Below are 20,461 nucleotides of genomic sequence, written 5' to 3'. Positions count from 1 at the left end.
AAAACCATTGTGACTGAGCACCTGCTCAAGGTCATCCACAGCCTATGAGGTTGAGCCTATGTGTTGGGGAGTAATTGTGTACATAAAGTAAACCATTTCTCTTTCTAAAGATTCTGTCTAAAGCTTACTTTAAATAATAAGTTTTCCCCTGGGCTAGGTAAAGTTCAGCATTCATCATGTTAGGCCAGAGGAGGCAAATCACACCCACTACCCAGGGAGCACTGCTTCCAAAAGCACATTGCCTGTGCCGGGGAAGAGGGGAGGTACCCGGACCAGAAATGCTGACAGAGTGGAACCAGAGAGCTCAGCCCCCAGCTTCCCGAGAGAGCAGCTGTGATGGTTCACTTCTGGATGAATATGTTTAAGCAAAGGCCAAGGGCATGACTTGGGCAGCACGAAAAGCAGATGTGCAGAGGTTGTTCACTGCATTCCAGAAGTTCACACACTCTCCTGAGGCTCCTTGGCTCAATGGCAGGAAGTCATTGGTGGCTTCCACCTTCAATCCCAAAAGGTCACTGCCGTCCAGTGGATTCCAACCACAGTGACCCTATATGGAGTTTTCAAGACTGTAAATTTTCATGGGAGCCAGCAGTCTCATTGTCCCCCCTGGGACAGCGAGCTAGCAGCCCGTTTTGCCACCAGGGCTCCTTCCTCTCCAATTCTGGATCCAGTCCCTCCGAATATCCTGCCCTGCCCTTGTCTAGGCTTCTTAAATGCGTTCCACGCTGCTTACGTTTGTCTGGGTGCATTCGAGAAACAAATCCACAGAAACACATATGTATAAGAGAGTTGTATATAAAGGGTGAGTGCACATCAAGAAAACATGCTCACATGTGCTTATGCACCCGCTTTGTCTTCAGCGATCATGTTGGTGTAGGCTGGTGTGCTTTTTCCATGTGGACTTTGTTGTTTCTTAGCTACATGGCCCCCTGTTTATCTTCCAGCCTTTAAGACCCCAGACGCTATATGCTTTGATAGCCGGGCACCATGGTGCTTAACTACTACACCACCAGGGTTCATTAGCATGTGACTTATCTCCTGTCATTCACACTAGATGCTCAAAATAGCAGGAGACCAGGTTTCTCCTTTGTGGCCACACCAGGTACTGACAGAACCAAGAACAGAGACACAGTTATATATCTTGACTATCATTTGCATATTATATGCCAGGAATCCCTAGGAAGTGTCTTGGAATTGTTCTACTCTGGTTCAAATTTCACACACCCTCCCAGTTTCCATACTGACTCTGCCAAACCCCTAGTAGCTGATTTGCACCTCCTATCAACTTGGAGAAAACACCCTAGGCCAGATATAGAAGTGGACATACTTGGTACCCAGAAAAACTGTTCAGTGTTTTGAGGGCGGCTCAGCAAACAAAATGGGCACAGTGATTAAGCATTCAGCTGCTAACACAACGCTCAACTCTGTAGTGGTTCTGCAAGAGAAGGATATGGTAGTTGACCCCCCAAAAGAGTTACAAACTTGGAAACCCTACGGGTATTTGTATACGGTCGCTATGTGTTCCAATTGAGATGATTGTCATAGGTTGGGTTTGGTTCAACCCGTCTTACTGAGGAGACTCCTTCTTTACACGCGATCAGTTACTTTAGAGGAAAAAGGCATGCCTGTCCCAGAAAAATCCAAGGAATGGTAAAGGCAACACCCACAAAGACACTCCCTCTGCCTGCCTAACTCTAAAATGCTGCCCATAAAACACTCTGCCTGGTAATATCTGGGCAGCACACTGGGGAGGTGCGGCAAATGTGTGTTGAATGTATGAGGCCATTTCATAGTTTGGTTGCACGATCAGGGTGTCTGTCATAAAGCCCATCTCTTTGACTCCACCTCTCAGCAGAGATGAACACAAGCTTCCCGTTTTTTTCTCGGCAATGTCCTTGTCAAATAAAAGTTCCTTGTACATCAGTAACTTGCCACAGAGCAAAAGATACGGGAAGAGGCTCATCTTTCTCCTGGCTATGAAATAGAATGGCAAGCCCCTCCCTTCAACACACACACACACACGCACGCACACACACACACGCGTACACGCACACCCCTGCCTTACAACTACATTCGGTTGATTAGCAAACAAAGCTCTACAACCCAACTATGTGTTTTTCTTCTCCAGAGGAATGACAGACTTATATACCCTGCATTGTCTTTTTTTAATGGAATTGCCCCAGTTCTCCTCACCTTTCCTTAGATAGTGCAGTGAACTATTAGATGACTGCAGGTATTGAAAACTAGTATTGATTTCCGGTTTGTGTCACCTTTGGCTTTTAGCACCCTCCACTTCTCTAGTAAGCTTTCCATTGCTTTGGGGAAATTTTCTCTCTCTGAATTTATTATGTGAGGGTGGTAGTGTAATAATCAATGTGCCTATGGAGGACTATCCTTCATGACCTAAACTCATTAAGGGGCAGTGCCTGATGGAGCATCAGGTTGGAGGAAGGCCTATTAACAACCAGCATTATACAGATGACACAATTTTGCTGAAAATGAGAAGGACTTGATTCACTTGCTGATGAAGATGAAGGATTGATTAAAGCCTTCAGTTTGGATTATGACTCAATGTAAAGAAAGCCCAGACCCTCACAACTGGACCTATTGATAACATCATGATCAATGGAGGAAAGATCGAAATTGTCAAGGATTTTGTCTTGCTTGAATCCACAATCAATTCTCATGGAAGCAGCAGAGAAGAGAACAAATGACACATTTCACTAGTCAAATCTGCTACACGAGACCTCTTTAAAGTGTTGAAAAGCAAGAGATTACTTTGAGGACTGGGGCGGGTTGACCCAGGCCATGGTATTTTCAACTGTCTCATATTCATGTGAAAGTTGAACACTGAATACGGAAGACCAAAGAAGAATAGATATATTTGATTAGTAGTGATGTAAAAGAGTAATGAATGTACCATGGACTGCCAAAAGAACAAACCCCTCTAACTTGGATGAAGTACAGCCAGAATGTTCCTCAGGGCAAGGATAATGAGACTTCGCCTTAACATTGACATGTTGTCCGGAGAGATCAGTCCCTGGAGCAGGACATCGTGTTCTGGAAAGTAGAGGGGCAATGAAAAAGAGGAAAGCCCTCAACAAATGGGATTGACACAGTGGCTGCAACAATGGGCTCAAACTTAAGAACAACTGTGAGAATGGTACAGGACCGGGCAGTGTATGATTATGTTGTATGTATGGTCACAATGAATCCAAACCCTCCCTATGACACTGAACAACAACAACAACAACAACCTGACTGAATCCTCTAGGAGGACTCTTGAATGTGAGAAAAATGGAACGAAGCCAGAGGAAGGATTGGAGGATGTCTTAAGTTTCTGTCTTAATCTCCTTAACCAAAAATTATCCAACAAGTCAGTAGCCTTAAAACACTTTTCCCCCTGCTTTGGAGCTTACAGGTTCAAATTTGGGGTGCGACTCTAGGTCAGGGTCCTTCTTTGTGGATACCAGAAAGTTCCTTGGCATTCCTCGCTATCTTTCTCCCCGTACTGTGTGTTACTGGGTCTATCCTGGCCTTTAACTCAGAAGTGTTTAGGTTTAGGCTCAAGCCTATTCTCATATGGCCTCATTTTTTTAAACATTTTATTAGGGACTCATACAACTCTTATCACAATCCATACATATACATATATCAATTGTATAAAGCACATCTGTACATTCTTTGCCTTAATCATTTTTTTTTTGCATTTTATTAGGGGCTCATACAACTCTTATCACAATCCATACATATACATACATCAATTATATAAAGCACATCCGCACATTCCCTGCCCCAATCATTCTCAAAGCATTTGCTCTCCACTTATGCACTTTGCATCAGGTCCTCTTTTTTTTTTCCACTCCCTCCCCGCTCCCCCCTCCCTCATGTACCCTTGGTAATTTATACATTGTTATTTTGTCATATCTTGCTCTATCCCGAGTCTCCCTTCCCCCCCTTCTCTGCTGTCCATCTCCCAGGGAGGAGGTCACATGTGGATCCTCGTAATCAGTTCCCCCTTTCCAACCCACTCACCCTCCACTCTCCCAGCATCGCCCCTCACACCTTTGGTCCTGAAGGTATCATCCACCCTGGATTCCCTGTGCCTCCAGCCCCCATATGCACCAGTGTACAACCTCTGCCCTATCCAGCCCTGCAAGGTAGAATTTGGATCATGGTAGTTGGGGGGAGGAAGCATACAGGATCTGGGGGAAAGCTGTGTTCTTCATCGGTACTACCTCGCACCCTGACTGACCCATTCCTCTTCTAAACCCCTCTATGAAGGGATCTCCAGTGGCCATACGGCCTCATTTATATTACAAAAGAACTCCCTTCTTTTCAAACAGGATCATGTCCACCAAGGTTCAAATTTCTCACATATTTTGAGGGGGCTACAAATCAATCCATAATGGTTCTTTTGGGTAGCTGTAACAACTGGCTACCAATCGAGTGACTTAAACAGCAGGCATTTGTTCTCTCACTTTTCTGAAGGGCCAAGGGTTAAAATTAAGGTGTGGGCAAGATTCATTCCTTCTGAGAGCTCTGAAGGAGAATCAAAGTAGCCTCTCTCTGCTTCTGGTCACTGCTGCTAATCCTTGATATTTCTTGGCTTATAGATGCACTGATCCAATCTCTGCCAGTGTCTTCACACGGGGTCTCTGTGTGCCCACTCCCCTTCTTATAAGAACACACCAATCAGTGCATGTAGTATCCATCTGAAATCTAAACCCAGAAAGATGGAGCTCTTGAAATACTTATCTAAGCACATCTGCCAAGACCTCCTCTCCAAGTAAGGCCATAGCCTCAGGCCCCATGTGAACATGAATGGGTGTGTGTGAATGTGATTTAATGTACTACAGAGGGCACGCTTTGGCCTCAGGAGGAGTGTTTCGCCATTACCTGCTTCACAGCCCTGAGATTGCCCAGGCATTTGCCACATTTTCTTGTCTTCCCAACATTTATCCACCATTAGGCCTTTTTCCCTAAGTTAGTCAAGCGTCAGTTTCTGTCACTTGTGATCATGACCCTCCCTCCCGCCCAGGTCACAAATTTAAAGTGACACAGGCAGTTTCTTTAATGGGCACTATGTTATCCTGACTAGCAAGCATTGCTAAGGAGGGAGGATGAATCAGGGAGAACCCGCTTGCTTCATCTAGCTTCGGGGCAGTCCACAGAGGATTGATCCCTGAGCCACTAACGAATTTTGCAACTGTCACAGAACAATGCAAATAAGTAAGATCCACATCTGCTGAACACCATCATGAGGTCAAACTGTGTGTAAATAAATGCCTGTTTCAAAGAGTGAGTAAATTCTATGGTAAGGAGTGACAGGGCTTTGTTGGCATAAACCCAGCAAGGCATTATGGGTCGGATATTAATGAACTCATGCTCCTGGGCCTCACAGAGCCCCAGCTCAACTGCTTCAGCTTGTTGACAAACTGAACTCAGGGTACCCGGAGAGAGCACTACCATTTTGATGAACAAGGTTGGTTGGGGATGATGCTTCCTAACTTGCATTTTAATATAAATTTGATGATTCATCTGAGCAATGTGGAAAGAGCATTCAGATAAAAGAGAGGGACAAACATCAAGTGACCAGAGGATGAAACTTCTTTCTAATCTGTGCCCACTGGAATTGCTTCTTGGGAAGGTATTTTTTGGGGGTGTGGGGTTGTTCCCCTACCCTGCTCCAAGCCTTCCTCCTCATGCCCACCCCCACCCCAGCATACATCCTACTGGGAGAATGTCTCTGAATAATGAAGTTTTAATAAATGAAGCTTTAATGAGCCTGATAGTCTGCCTAAGACCCCTTCAAACTGTAGTCTTTCATTTGTATTCTTCCATCCTTTCTGAAGAAATGAACCTGATGGCAGGTAGTATGTTTCCTTTCCAGGATGAGCTGATAGAGCCTCTCGCTGCTGCAGTGGGAGGTGAAACATTAAAAGGCCCTCTGTGGCCATGAGACATGCCCACTCTCCAAGAGACACTGGGCAGGTTTTCTGAAGCTCCTCAGAATTGACTAGTGGCCCTGGTCCACCCATCTCAACCAACCCAGTCTTCATTTGCACTGCATGCCCTCTCTGAGCTCCAACTGCATGCTTCATTTGAGGATGACAAAGCCTCTATTGTCTGAGAAGATGCGCAGACATATGAACTAATCAATGCTCCCCCTGTCCCCGGGGAGTGTGAAATTCTCCCATCATGCCCACCAGCTTCCCTGGAAATTCCTGTCTTAACTCAGGCACTTAATATCAATGGTGTCTCTGCTTCCTTTCTTCTTGCACACCCCCCAGGCATTAACTGTCAACCTTCCTCTCCCTAAAATATACTTTGAATCTATTCACTTCATGCCATCCCTACTGCCCCAAGGTGTGTCTTGCATTGACTATGAAACTAGATTCTGTATCCATTTTCCAGGGCTGTCAAAACAAAGCATCGTAAATCAGGTGGCTTTTAAGAACAGTCCACCACCTGTCTATCAGTTCGTGGTGCAGTGGTAGCTAGAGTGCTGCTGTGAAATTGGAAGCTGTGCCACCGATATGACAAACCCCAGAAGGGTCAGCAATGATGGGCAGGCTTCAGTGGAACCTCGAGCCCTGTGGTGCTCAACCTTCCTTTAATACAATTCCTCATGTTGTGGTGACCCCCAACCATAAAATCATTTTCCTTGCTACTTCATAACTTTAATGTTGCTACTGCCATGAATCGGGTGACTCGTGTTAAAAGGTCGCTGGACCCCAAAAGGGGTCACAACCCACAGATTGAGAACCACTGCTCTAGCCTAAGGCAGACTAGGAAGAAAGACCTGGTGATCTACTTCCAAATATTAACAAATGAAAGCCTATGGGTCACAAAAAAATATGGTCCTATAGAGTGCTGGAAGATGAGCCACTGACCTGCAAACAACAGCTACAAAAATAGACTCAAACACACCAACAAAGGCCTGCTGAACTCCAAAGCCCTAACAAACGCACTGCCCTCAAGTCCATGCCAACTCATAGCGGCCCTATAGGACAGGGGCGAACTGTGTATTAGTCTGGGTATGCTAGAGGAAAATCGAGGGAGACTCATGTGTATGAGAGAGAGTTGGTGGTTTTCAAAAATCATTTCCCTATTATTTAATCATTATATTAGGGATTTATACAACTCTTATCACAATCTATCCATCCATCCATTATAAAGCACATTTATACATTCATTGCCCTCATCATTGTCAAAACATTTGCTCTCCACATAAGCCCCTGGCACCTGCTCCTCATTTTTCTCCTCCCTCCCCACTCCTCCCTCCTTATGAACCCTTGATAAATTTTATTGGGGGCTCATACAACTCTTATCACAGTCATTCCATCCATCCATCCATCCATCCATCCATCCATCCATCCATCCATCCATCCATCCATCCATCCACCCATTGTGTGTCAAGTACATTTGTACATGTGTTGCCCTCATCCTTCTCAAAACATTTGCTTTCTACTTGAGCCCTTCGTATCAGCTCCTCATTTCCCCACTTCCATCCTCCTCCCCCTCCCTCATAAATCCTTGGTAATATATAAATTATTTTGTCATATCTTACACGTCAAACATCTCACTTCCCCCACTTTTCTGTTGTCCGTCCCCCAGGGCAGAGATTTTATGTAGATCCTTGTAATCGATTCACCCTTTCTACCCCACCTTCCCTCCACCCTCCTGGTATTGCCACTCTCACCACTGGTCCTGTAGGGATCATCTGTCATGGATTCCCTGTGTTTCCAGCTCCTGTCTGTACCAGAGTACATGTTCTGGTCTAATTCTACCTTATAAATCCAGAGAGAGAGTTTTATATCAAACAGTAATTGTACATTAAGCAAACGTCCCAGCCCAGTGCACATCAAATCCATAAGTCTGGTATTAGCCCATATGTCTGATACCAATCTATAAATTCCTTTTCAGACCCATAAAACATGTGCAGTGATGCTGAATGCAGGATAATCACAGGCCAATGGGTGGAAAGTCTTGTGGATCCAGTGGCATTGTAAGCATCTCAGTGCTGGCTGCGATCTCTCTGAGGCTTCTTTGGCTTCAGAGGTCTGGTCGCATCCATTTGGCTTGCCTTCTGCAATGTCTCCAAAGGAGTAGCAGAGAGAGAGAGAGAGAGAGAGAGAGAGAGAGAGAGGTGTCTTCCACCTCCAAGGAGGAAGTACCAGATTTCTCAGAGTTCTCAGAAGGAGGCTATGCCCACATAAAAATCTCACTGACTATCTCCAGATTGGCAGCCTAAACTCCACGCCTACACTCCTAATCCTTAACTTGACACAAGATTAGGTGACTACCACAGGCTCCTAATCCATAACAAGCCCATTTATTTTTTCCCTGCATACCGACACCAATCCAATACCCAAAGCTTTACACAATGGGTGGAGATCTACTTCTAAAACATGAATATAGAAAAATCGCTTTTGCTTGAAGGCTCTCAAGGAAATGCTCACTGAAAACTCCATTCCTATTATCTCACCTCCCCCAAATTAGTCTTCTTCTGGGCTTTCAGTCACACCAAGATCTCTCCTGCCCCAAGGCCTTTACATGCACTGTCACCTCTTCCAAGCCCTGAAGTGCCAAGTTCAAAGTTCCAGTTAATCTCCCTGATCCTGAATTTTAAGAACTGTGTGTGTGGGAGGGAAGGGGTTGGGCTGTTTGTTGAACTGCTGGGTTTTGGAGCCATTTGTCATGCAACCTCATTTTGTCAATGACTGGTTAATTAATGCAGCATTCATTTGCCCTTCTTCCACTCACAGCACATGGCTTGTATCTTTGGGATCACTCTTCCACCATGCTCCATCTCCATGCTTCTGCTGGCATTGACCCAATCTGCCAGCTCCAGGCCTGGCTAGTCAGGGCATGACTTTCCTCTGTCCAAAGGGACTGGGTCAGACTCAGTATGAGACTCATGCTAGGTTAATGATATCTAACCCTAAAAAATGCCCCAGAAACAATTTCCTCATTGCCAATGAGTCCATTTTGAATCATAGAAGGTCCCTGTGGGGTTTCTCAGACTGTAAATATTTATGTGAGCAGAAAGTTCCATCTTTTTCCCTATGAGGTAGCTGGTAGGGTAGCACTGCCAACCTTGCAGTTAGCAATCCAATGCTTACCTGATAGTACCGCCAATGATTAGAAAGGAAAAGAGCCTCTCTCTAATAGAATTCCTGAGCTTCTAGATAAAACTACAGCTGTCATCAGGAAGCCTGCGTGAAACTCAAAAGGAAACAGCTCTGAAAGGAAAAGGTTCAAACTCTGATGGTATCAACTGAGTGCCAGAACCCAGCTATTCCTGATGCTCTGTCTCCAGACTTACAAATTCCATAAACCTACCCATTAATTCCTTCTCCTGCTCCTTCCCTTCTCACGCCCCAAGGTACTTTGACTTAGCTTTGAAGGCACTCACAACTTCACGGGTTCTGCCTTGCACAGGTGTCTGCTTGCTTCCAGTTCAGTCCTGACATTGTCCCTATCTTTAGCCATGTTAGGCTTGAGTCCTAGAGCTTTCCTTTGCTTGTCTCCCTATTGCTCTTGTCCTATGAAGTCTGTGGCTTTATCTTTAAGTCTAAGTCCTGCCCTTTCGCTTTTGTAGAAATCTGTCTCTGTATCTTGACTCATGGCAGGTTGTGTCCTTCAAAGATGACTGTCCTAATGTTGCACATCGCACATTCTCTTGTTACAAGATGAGTTTGTGTTCATTTTTCCAGAAACAGGGCCTGCTTTCCCTCTTCCTTGCATCTTGGCAGGCCTTTGACTATGGCAGAAGTGTTGCTCTGTGACTTCCACCTGGTCGTATTGGGTTGTTCACCATTGGGACTCTGTCAGGATGTTGCAAGGAAGACCAAGCCAAATGAAAATGTCACATATAGGGTTCTTTTTGAGCTCCAACCAATAGAAGTATCAGTCGTGTGAGGGAGTGAGTCTTAAGAGAGCTGCAGCCTCTGTCCTTTGAGCTACCCCAGCTAATGCTTGATGAAGCCAAAACTAGTGTCCTCACTGAGCTCTGCCCAGATTGCAGATTTGTGAGCAAAATTGATATCATCATTACTTTAAGATGCTATTTGTGGGGATACTTTCTGTTAGCAGCAGATTATCAGAATACTGCCTAATCAGACTGCATTGCCAGTTTTACTCTCTCTCTCTCCATATATAGATATAGATATCCTCCACTCATCTGTCAGTTGGTTGTACTATAATGGTTTGTGTATTGTTATGGTGCTGGAAGCTCTGTTCCCAGAATTTCAAATACCAGCAGGATTGCCCATGGTGGACAGGTTTCAGTGAAGCTTCTAGACTAAGACAGACAAGGAAGAGGGGCCTGCTAGTCCACTTCCAAAAATTACTGAAAGAAAACCTTATGGATCACAAGAGAACACTGACTGACTAATGTGTTTTGGACACACTATCAGTGGACAATTGCTAGAGGAAGACATCATATTTGATGAAATAGAGGGACATGGAAGATCCTTATTGAGGCAGATTGACCTAATCGCTGCAACAATGGACTTCAACATTCAGGAATGTGTGACAATGGTGCAAGATCAGACAGCACTCCATTCCATTTCATATAAGGTCTCCATGGATCACAGTAGACTTGATGGCACTCTCTATATGTTTGTCTTCAGTGACTTCCCAGAGGGCTGCTCTGCCTGGCAGCCTCTATACTTCATGCTTCCAAATGGGGAGCACAACAGGTCCATAGTCACTGATATTCCCCTCAATCCCCAGGTCAAGTAAGGAGGCATGAAACTAACTATGTTGTTCTCTTTGCCTTGTCTCTCTTCCTTTTCCCCTCCTCCAACAGGGCTAGAGGGGGTAAATACTTACCTTGCAGTCTAGAAGAGAATTTCTTCCACACCAAAATCTTCTCCTTCCTCAAAAGGCACATACATGCTTTTCGCCTTGTTTTGAATTAAAATGGCAGATGGGATGGTAGGAAAGAAAATGAACTAGTCTAACAGAATGGCCAAACAGATTTACCTTCCACATAAGAATGTAAATAACTCCTCAATCTTGTTATAGAGTCATGATATGATGAGCTCCATCAAAGCAGAGTAGAACACCACGGAGGTCAGACCAGAAAGACCATATTGAGTTGATTTTGTATGAGAGATTCTAGTTGCTAATTATACTTTTCATAACAGACAGATGGCAGGTATAGAAGCCAAGACTTAAAATGTCTTTATCTAATTGCCTGCCTAAATATATATTTGCATTATGGTCCTCAAAGGGAATACTTTCTTTACCTTAAATTCCATTTCTTTTTCCCCTTTTTTATGTAATTTTATTGAAGTATCATTGATGTACAATAAACCATAGTGTGTTTTGCTCTTTGAGGTTTTTAAAAAGAATCATTTTATTGGGGGCTCCTACAACTCTTATCACAATCTATACATACATCCACTGCGTACATTTGTTGCCATCATCATTCTCAAAACATTTGCTTTCTACTTGAGCCCTTGGTAGTAGCTCCTCATTTCCCCTCCTTCCCCCTTCCCCTCCCTCATGGACCCTTGATAATTTATAAATTATTATTCTGTCCTATCTTACACTGTCCGACATCTACCTTCACCCACTTTTTTGTTGTCCCTCCCTCATGGAGGAGGTTATATGTAGATCCTTGTAATCAGATCCCTCTTTCTACCCCACCTTTCCTCCATCCTCCTGTTATTGCTACTCTCAGCACTGGTCCTGAAGGGGTCATCTGTCCTGGTTTCCCTGTGTTTCCAGTTCCTATATGGACCAGTGTATATTCTCTGGTCTAGCCAGGTTTGTAAGGTAGAATTGGGATCATGATAGTGGGCGCGGTAGCATTTAGGAATGAGAGGAAAGTTATATGTTTCATCGTTGCTACACTGCATCCTGACTGGCTCATCTCCTCCCAGCGACCCTTTTGTAAGGGGTTGTCCAGTTGCCTACAGATAGATCTTGGATCCCCTAACTGTACCCCCCCCTCATTCACAATGATATGATTTTTTTGTTCTTTGATGCCTGATACCTGATCCCTTCTACAACTTGTGATCACACAGGCTGGTGTGCTTCTTTCATGTGCGCTTTATTGCTTCTGAGTTAGATGGCCACTTGTGAACCTTCTAGTCTTTAAAACCCTAGACTCTTTATCTTTTGATAGCTAGGCTCCATAAGCTTTCTTCACCACATTTGTTTATACACCCACTTTTTGTCTTGAGTGATTGTGTCGGGAAGGTGACCATCATGGAATACCAGTTCCTTAAATTCCATATCTATAGGCTTAAGTCTTACCCACAGGAAACCTATTTTTATTTTATCCCTGGAACAAAATCTTGCAATAATTTTCTCTTTTTGGGCAAGTCCATCCTCAATCACTTATCCTTTAACATTTACAAGAATTTATCTGTAACCAACCCCATTTACATAGTCTCATTCATGCTATTTCCACAATAATTGCTAATAACCCTATTTTTTAGAATCGGCAGAAAGCATCAGCATCAATATCCCATTGCCACTGGGTTGATTTCAACTCAGTGGTACCCTATAGGACAGAATAGTATTGCCTCATAGGTTTCCAAGGCTGAAAAAAAATATCTTTATTGTGAGTTGGGTGAAGGTTTACAGAATACATCTGTTTTCCTTTTGACAGTTCACACATATTTTGCTTCATGATATTGACTGCAATCTGCCCAACGTAATATCACTTATCGCACTTCCTCCTTGTATTTCCGGTTTCCATTCCCCCTTCTTTCCTGACCCTTCTGAACTTGATCTTTGAATAAATTATATCCTTTTGATTCAAAGAGTTGATTAGTGTTACTTTTTACCTTATAGATCTACCTATTGTTTGGCTGAAGATTGAGCCAAGGGAGTGAGTTCAGTTCCAGATCTGAAGGTGCCTAAGGACAACATTCTTGTGGGTTCCAAGAATCTCTCTCTGAGCAATACCACTGAACATTTAAAATAAGTTTAAACTTCGTTGCACATATTTCTCCTATTCTATCCCAAAATTCCAAAGCAAACTCATTATCATTGTGTTGAAGCTGACTCATAGAGACCCTACAAGATAGAATAGAACTTCACCCTTTGATTTTCCAAGGCTTAAATCTTTACCAGAGCAGACAAACTCCTATTTCTCACATGGACCAACTGATAGGTTAGAACCACTTTCCTTGTGGTTAGGAGATCAATGAGGAGTCCACTCTGCCATTAGAGCTCGTTAAGAATGCGATCCAGCATCCCCTAATGCTATCCCTCTCAGATCAGTTGGTAGTGGTAATCAATGTAAATCTTAAGGGGGTCAGACTGCCACATCGTAACTCTTCCTTGGGGAAGATGGTGGGTTTGAACTGCTGATTGATTAGCCCTTAAGTGCTTAATTACTGCCTCACCAGGGTTTTCCTTAACATCAGAACAGTGGACACTTATTGGTTTATCTTACTGGTCTCTGTTCCCTAAAAATTGCACTTCATCCACAGGGTTTTCTTCCACAACACACAGCTGCTAGTGTTTTTGGTTTGTTTTTCCACATGACTTCACCTTCCTGGTCAAAGCTGATTTGTCCAGGGCTAAACACACAATGAAAACATAGCCATATTTGCACACTACAAAATTTGAAGTGAGACAGCAAGCTATTTGTTGAGTTTTTTGAATGACTGAAGTCTAAAAGCAAGTGTTATGATACAGGAAACAGTGAGTTTTGATGTCCAGGATCTATGCTGGGGACCCAGTTGGCACTCCGAATGACTATTCAAAGTGATGGTATGAATTCTCCTCTTCCATGACCTACACATATAATAGCTATAACCACTAAGTCCATGATTTGACAAATGTCTTGTGTGATTGAGTTTGGGTTCCCCATAGGATTAGATCCTGAGACAAAGGTTTTAATTAAGCCATTTTCTGGGGAGATATCAATAAGGAAATGGGAAATAGAAAAGAGAAAGAAGGCAGCCAATGAAAAGTACATTATCAAACAATTTAAAATTGTGAGCAACTGGAGGTTAATCTTACTGGAGACACTGTAGAAAATCCACTAGTTATTCAGCCCAGAATGTGAGGGAGTGTGGCTATTTGTCCAACAACTCCTATGGGTCATTGGTTAAGGGTTACTCCAGGAAGCAAGAATTAACTCCACAACCTCCTAAGCCATGCATGCTCAGGTACAGTGGTCTACAGAAACTAGAGAAAGCAAGAAGAGAGATGTGCTGGCCATTCGGAATTAGGCTAGCATGCCAAGTTGTCAGACATGTCAGGTTCTTGAACTATCATAACTTGAAAGTCATCATGATCCTGTGAGATATACCACTGGTATTTCAAACACAAGCATAGTTACCCGTGGTGGAAAATTTTCAGAAAAGCTTACAAGCTAAATAGACTAGAAAGAATAACCTGCCAATCTACATCTGAAAAAAATAGTGGTGTTTGTGGAGCACATTGATAGCAGTGGAATATTGTTTCATATAGTGCAGGATGATGAACCCCTCAAGTTGGAAGACACTCAAAATATAATTGGGGAAGAGCTGTCTCCTCAAAGTAGAGTTGACCTTAGTGATATAAAGTTTTCAGGACCTATATTTGTTGATGTGGCAATGACTCAAAATGAGAAGAAACAGCAGTACTGCAATAACCACTAACAAGAAGATGGGATGCATGAAATATGGATCTAGAAAAATTGGAAGCCATGAAAAAATGGAACACATAAAGATCAAACACTCTAGGTGTTATTGAACTGAAATAGACTGGTATTGGTCATTTTGAATGTCACAATAATATGGTTTACATACCAGAGTAACAAATTTGAAAGGAATGGATGACTTTCATGTTAAAAATGAGAATGTTTCAACATCGATTCCAATGTTCACCATTGTTAGGTGTAGGATATATTACACCTACAAGGATGAATAATTAATAAAGTTATTATTCAAATTTACACACCAACCACTAATGCTAACAATAAAGCCATTGAGGATTTTTACCAACCTTTTCAGTCTGAAATTGATGAAACATGCAATCAAGATTACTGATGACTTGAATGCAAAAATTGGAAACTAAGGAGGAGGATCACTAGTTAGAAAATATGGCCATGGGGATGGAAGCCACATGGGAGATCTCATGATAGAATTTTCCAATAAGGATGGCTTATTGATTGAAGATTTATTTTTCAGGGATGTAAACAGTAACCATAGACATGGATCATGTATATTCGATAGAAATACACATGAATTAAATCAACTATATCTGTTGAAATAAACTACTATACATACTCGAGTATAACCCAAGGCAACTAATTTTACCCCCCAAAGCTGGGGTGCTTTTTCAGCATAAAAAATGTGCTGAAAAAACCTCGGCTTATCCTCAAGTATTTACGGTATAAAGAAGTTCAATATCATCAGTCACGAGACTGGAGACGAACTGTGGAACAAACCATCAATGGCAAATTCAACTCGAATTCCAACAAAATTAAAACAAGTCCCCAAGAGTCAAAGTATGAATTTGAGTATATCTCATCTAAATTAGAGGATACTTCAAGAAGAAAGTTGACACATTGAACACAAATCACCTGAGATGATACGAGTTCTGCAATAATATCAAGAACATCATAAATAAAGAAATTCAAAGATAATTAAAAAGACAGAAACTAAAGAAAAGACAAAACGGATGTCACCTTGAATGTGGAGTAGCTGAAGCCAATGAAAGAAATGATGAAGTACGAAAAAGAGAGAGAGAAATATAGAAATAATTGATGAAGTAAAGACGCTGAATAAAGAAGCTGAACATAAAATCTCAAAGGGGAATTAAAAAAGATGGAATAAAGAATTATATGAAAAGGTGCAAAGACCTGGAATTAGGACAGCAAAAATGAAAAGCATGTGCATTTCACTAGCTGAAAAAATTGAAGAGAAATTCAAAATACAGAATTACACAGATAGCATCAAAAGAAGATGAAAGGGATTCACTGACCACATGAAGCCCAGGCTCCACAGCGCTGAGTCCAGAAGACCAAGATAGCATAGGGTTCTCACTGCAGATTGCTCTGAAAGTGCTCACAGTAGTAGGCCCTGGATCAACTGGGGAAAATGTAGAACTCAAAATAAGAAGACTAACCTTAGGATATGATAGGCACTAGTGGAATTCCCATTTGACACCTGACCTCACCTCCATGGCTCAACTTTCAGCCCCCAAATAGGAGACCTATACTGTCAACGATGTACAATTCAGAGCCCAGCATTTGTCAGGGAGTTACTCAGAAGGCAGGAAGGCATGGGAACGAAAGACCAATGGAAACGGCAAACAAAGGGAGGGAATAGGAAAAGTAGTATTGCATTGTAGGTATTGCAATCAATATCATAAAACATTGCATGAATTGTAAAGAAAATCAATTTACTCTGTAGATTTTCCCTCACATCACAATCAAAACAGTGTAAAAAGAAAATAAGTCATATGACCGAGTACACTGGTAGATCTTGCTGAAGACCAATTTCCAGTGTTAAAAGATGTCACTTTGAGGAATAAGGCACAGCTGAGCCCTAGTGGTATAGTGGTTACAAACATAATGCGTCAGAACCAACCAAGTTGGGTTGCTCAACACAAGATCAGCAGTTCTGCTCCCATACAAAGTTCCAGTATTGGAAACCCACAGGGATATCTCACCCCTGTCCTATAGAGTTGCTAAGGGTTGGAATCAACTTGATGGCAGTGAACTGGATGTAAGCCAGGCTGACTAGAGACACAAATCAAGTGACACTCATATATGTGCAATAAATAGTTTTTAATCAAGAAGTCATTATAGTATTTCTAATTCAAGGAAATATCCCAGGCCAGTCCAACTCAAGTTCATAAGTCCAACACTAGCCCATAAGTTCCTTTCCAACTTACGCAGTTACATGCAATGATGCAGAATGCAGGGATGTCAAAGGCCAGTGATTGCAATGTCGTGTGGACCCAAGGTCGATGGAAGCATGGCAAGACTCTGGCAGCTCTCAACGTGGGCAGGAAGCAGTCAGGTGAATGCAAAAAGAAGGGGAGGTTCCCAGGGCCCTCCTTATGAGAAGGCCATGGTCACAAAGAGGCACCATCAGGCTATGGTGTGATTGACAGATTGGATACCAACCTTACATTTTTACATATCTTCAAACTGACATAAAATTATATAACTATCATACTATGGCATTTTCAATCACCTCATATGTACTTGAAAATGGACAATAATTATGAAAGGTAAAATAAAAGTTGATGTCTTTGAATTATGATGCTGGTGAAGAATATTGAATATTCCATGGACTTTCAGAAGAAGGAACAAATCTTTCTTGGCGGAAGTAGAGCCAGAATGCTTCCCAGACGTGAGAATGGCAAGACTTCATATCACATACTTTGGACATCTTAACAGCTGAGCATAGTCCCTAGAGAAGGATATCATACTTGGTAAAGTGGAGTGGTGAAAAAAAGAAGGTCCTCAATGGGATGAATTGGCATACTGGCTGCAAAAATTGTCTCCAACATTAACTGTGAGGAAACAGGCTGTGGGTGCTATGAGTTAGAGCCTAATTAACAGTGTCTAACAACGACAACTCCCCTCCCGCGCCCCATCTGTCAATTTGCTGCACTGTGGTAGCTTGTGCTTTGCTGTGATGCTGGGAGTTAGTTCACTAGTACTTCAAATACCAGGCAGGATCACCCACGGTGAACAGATTTCAACACAGCTTCCAGACTAAGAACTGACAGGACGACAAAACAATCAGTCCACTTCTGAGGGATTCACCATTGAAAACTTTATGCATAGCAGTAATATATTGTCTGATATAATGCCAGAAAATGAGTCCCTCAGATTGCAAAACAATCAAAATATCACCGAGAAAGAGAGCTTCCTCAAAGTAGAGTCCACCTTAATGATAACTCAAAACCTCACAACAGGAGCTGTAGATAACATCATAATAAATGGAGAAAATATTGAAGTTATCAAGGATTTCGTCTTGCTTAGATTCACAGCTAATGCTCATGGAAACAACAATCAAAAAACCAAATAACATATTGCATTAGGCAAATCTACTGCACAATACCACTTTAAAGTACTGAAGATCAAGAATTTCACTTAGGATTAAGTTGCGCCTGGCCCAAGGCATGGCATTTTCCGCCACACCTTATGCATGTGAAATTTGAACATTGAATGAGAACGACTGAAGGAGAACTGGTGCATTTGAATTAAGGTACTGACAAAAAAATACTAAAAGTACCATGGGTGGAGAGAAGAACAAACAAATCTGTCTGAGAAGAAGTGCAGCTAAATGTTCCTTGGCAGATAGGATGGCGAGACTTCATCTCATGTACTTTGCAGATGTTATCAGGACAGACCAGTCCCTGGAGGACATCATACACATTACAGTGGAGGGGTTGCAAAAAGAGGAAGACACCCGATCAAATGGATCGAGACAATTCCTACAACAATGGACTCAAACATAACAAAATTTTTGAGTATGGGGCAGGACGAGGCAATGTTTCATTCTGTTGTGTAGGCATTATTATGAGAAAGAACTGACTTGAAGGCATCTAGCAACAAAGTGTACTAAAGCTTCTTCTGGCACCTTCATTTGCTAATGGATTATAATTCAAAATGAGAAAAATCATTGCAACCATTCATTAATAATCAGAACATGAAACGTGCAAAATAAGAATCTAGGAAAATTGGAAATCATAAAAAAAACGGAATCTGACCTATAAAGATCATTATCCTAGGCATTGGTGAGTTGAAATAGTCCCTTTGAATCTTAAAATGATAAGAATGACTATGCTGACAATGACAAATTCATAAGAATGTCTCTTTCATCCTCAAAAAGAGCATTTTTAGATCTATCTTGAAGTGCAATGCTGCCTGTGACAGAATAATATTTATCTTCATACACAAGGAAGGCCGGTTAATAGAACCATTATTCAAATTTTCTCACAAACCACTAAAGCCAATGAACAATTGTAGCAACTTCTTTAGTCTGAAATTGACCACACATGTACTGAAAATACATTAATAATTGCTAACAATTGGAATGCACACATGGAAACAAAAAGGTAGGAAGAGTAATTAGAAACTATGGCTTTGGGGATCGAAAAGAAGCTGAAGACTGCATGAAAGAATTCTGCAAGAGCAATAACTTCCTCATTGCAAACACCTTTATTCAACAACAGGAGCGGCATATATACATGTGGAAAACACAGGAATGGAATTGATTAAATCTGTGGGAAGACATGATAGAGAAGCTCAATATCATTGAGACAAAACAAGACCGGGGGCCAACTATGTAAAAGACTATCAATTACTAATATGCAAGTTCAAATCAAACCTGAAGAAAATTAAAATAAGAACGCAAAAGAGCCCAAATACAGTCTATATTATATTTGTGGTCGGCTGGGGTTTCTAGAGAAACAAACCAGTGACACTGATACATGTAGAAGAAGGAAATTTATATCAATAAAGAATTTTACATTAAGAAGTCCACACAACAAGAAACCCCAGTCCAACTCCAGCCCATAAATCAGATGCAAACTAGAGGCCCTTCCAGACTCCTGAAGCTGTTGGAGGAATAGCCCAAGAAACAGGAAAACCACAGGTTGGTGGAAGCAGAGTTGGGAGAATCCAATGTCAACAGGCAGTTGGCAGGCCACAGACAGCTCTTAGGGTCAGCAGGTCTCATGGTGATTGCCATCCCAAGAAGCCAGACGTAGGGTCCAGGGTCATTTCATCAGGAAGAAAAAGAGTGAGCCCATTCTCCACAGTCTACTTATAGCTATGAAATAGGTCATACCCCCAAGGAGAGTGTGAGCTGCACCTTCTGAAGATCCTGGTCAAGCTAAAATGACACGAAACCTTACTATCACAATATCTCACCTGAATTTAGAGCCTATCTCAAGAATGGTTCGGACATATTGAACATTAATGATCAGCTACCAGAAGACTTGTGAAATAGCATAAAGGTCATCAATGTTTTGGTTTTTTTTGTCATGTCACCTGTGGCTATTTATTTATTTATCACAAATCATTTTATTGGGGGCTCCTCAAAAAGATCATTAATAATCCAGGAAAGAAAGAAAATACTACAGTGGATATCAGAGGAGACTGGGAAACTTGCTCTTGAACCTAAAGCAGTTAAAGCAAATGGAAGAAATGATGAAATAAAAGAGTTGAACAGAAAAATTTGAAAGGCCAGCTTGAGAAGATAAAGTAAAGAATTATATTGTAACGTGTAAAGACCTGGAATTAGGAAAGCAAAAGGAATGAGTACAGTCAGCATATCATAAATTGAAAGAACAGAAGAAAAAATCCAAGCCTCGGATTACAATGTTCAAGGATTATTTATCAAACTATTGAATGATGTAGGGAGAATCCAAAGAATATGGACGGAGTGTACAGAGTCTCTGTTCCCAAGAATTAGTTGAGGTTCTACTAGTTCAAAAGGCCAAGAGGAAGTTGAAGCTGCAATGTAAGCAT

Source organism: Tenrec ecaudatus, chromosome 13 (assembly GCF_050624435.1).
Source record: "Tenrec ecaudatus isolate mTenEca1 chromosome 13, mTenEca1.hap1, whole genome shotgun sequence".
Taxonomy (NCBI): domain Eukaryota; kingdom Metazoa; phylum Chordata; class Mammalia; order Afrosoricida; family Tenrecidae; genus Tenrec; species Tenrec ecaudatus.
The sequence above is the reverse complement of the archived record's forward strand: the minus strand, read 5'-3'. Positions refer to the sequence as shown.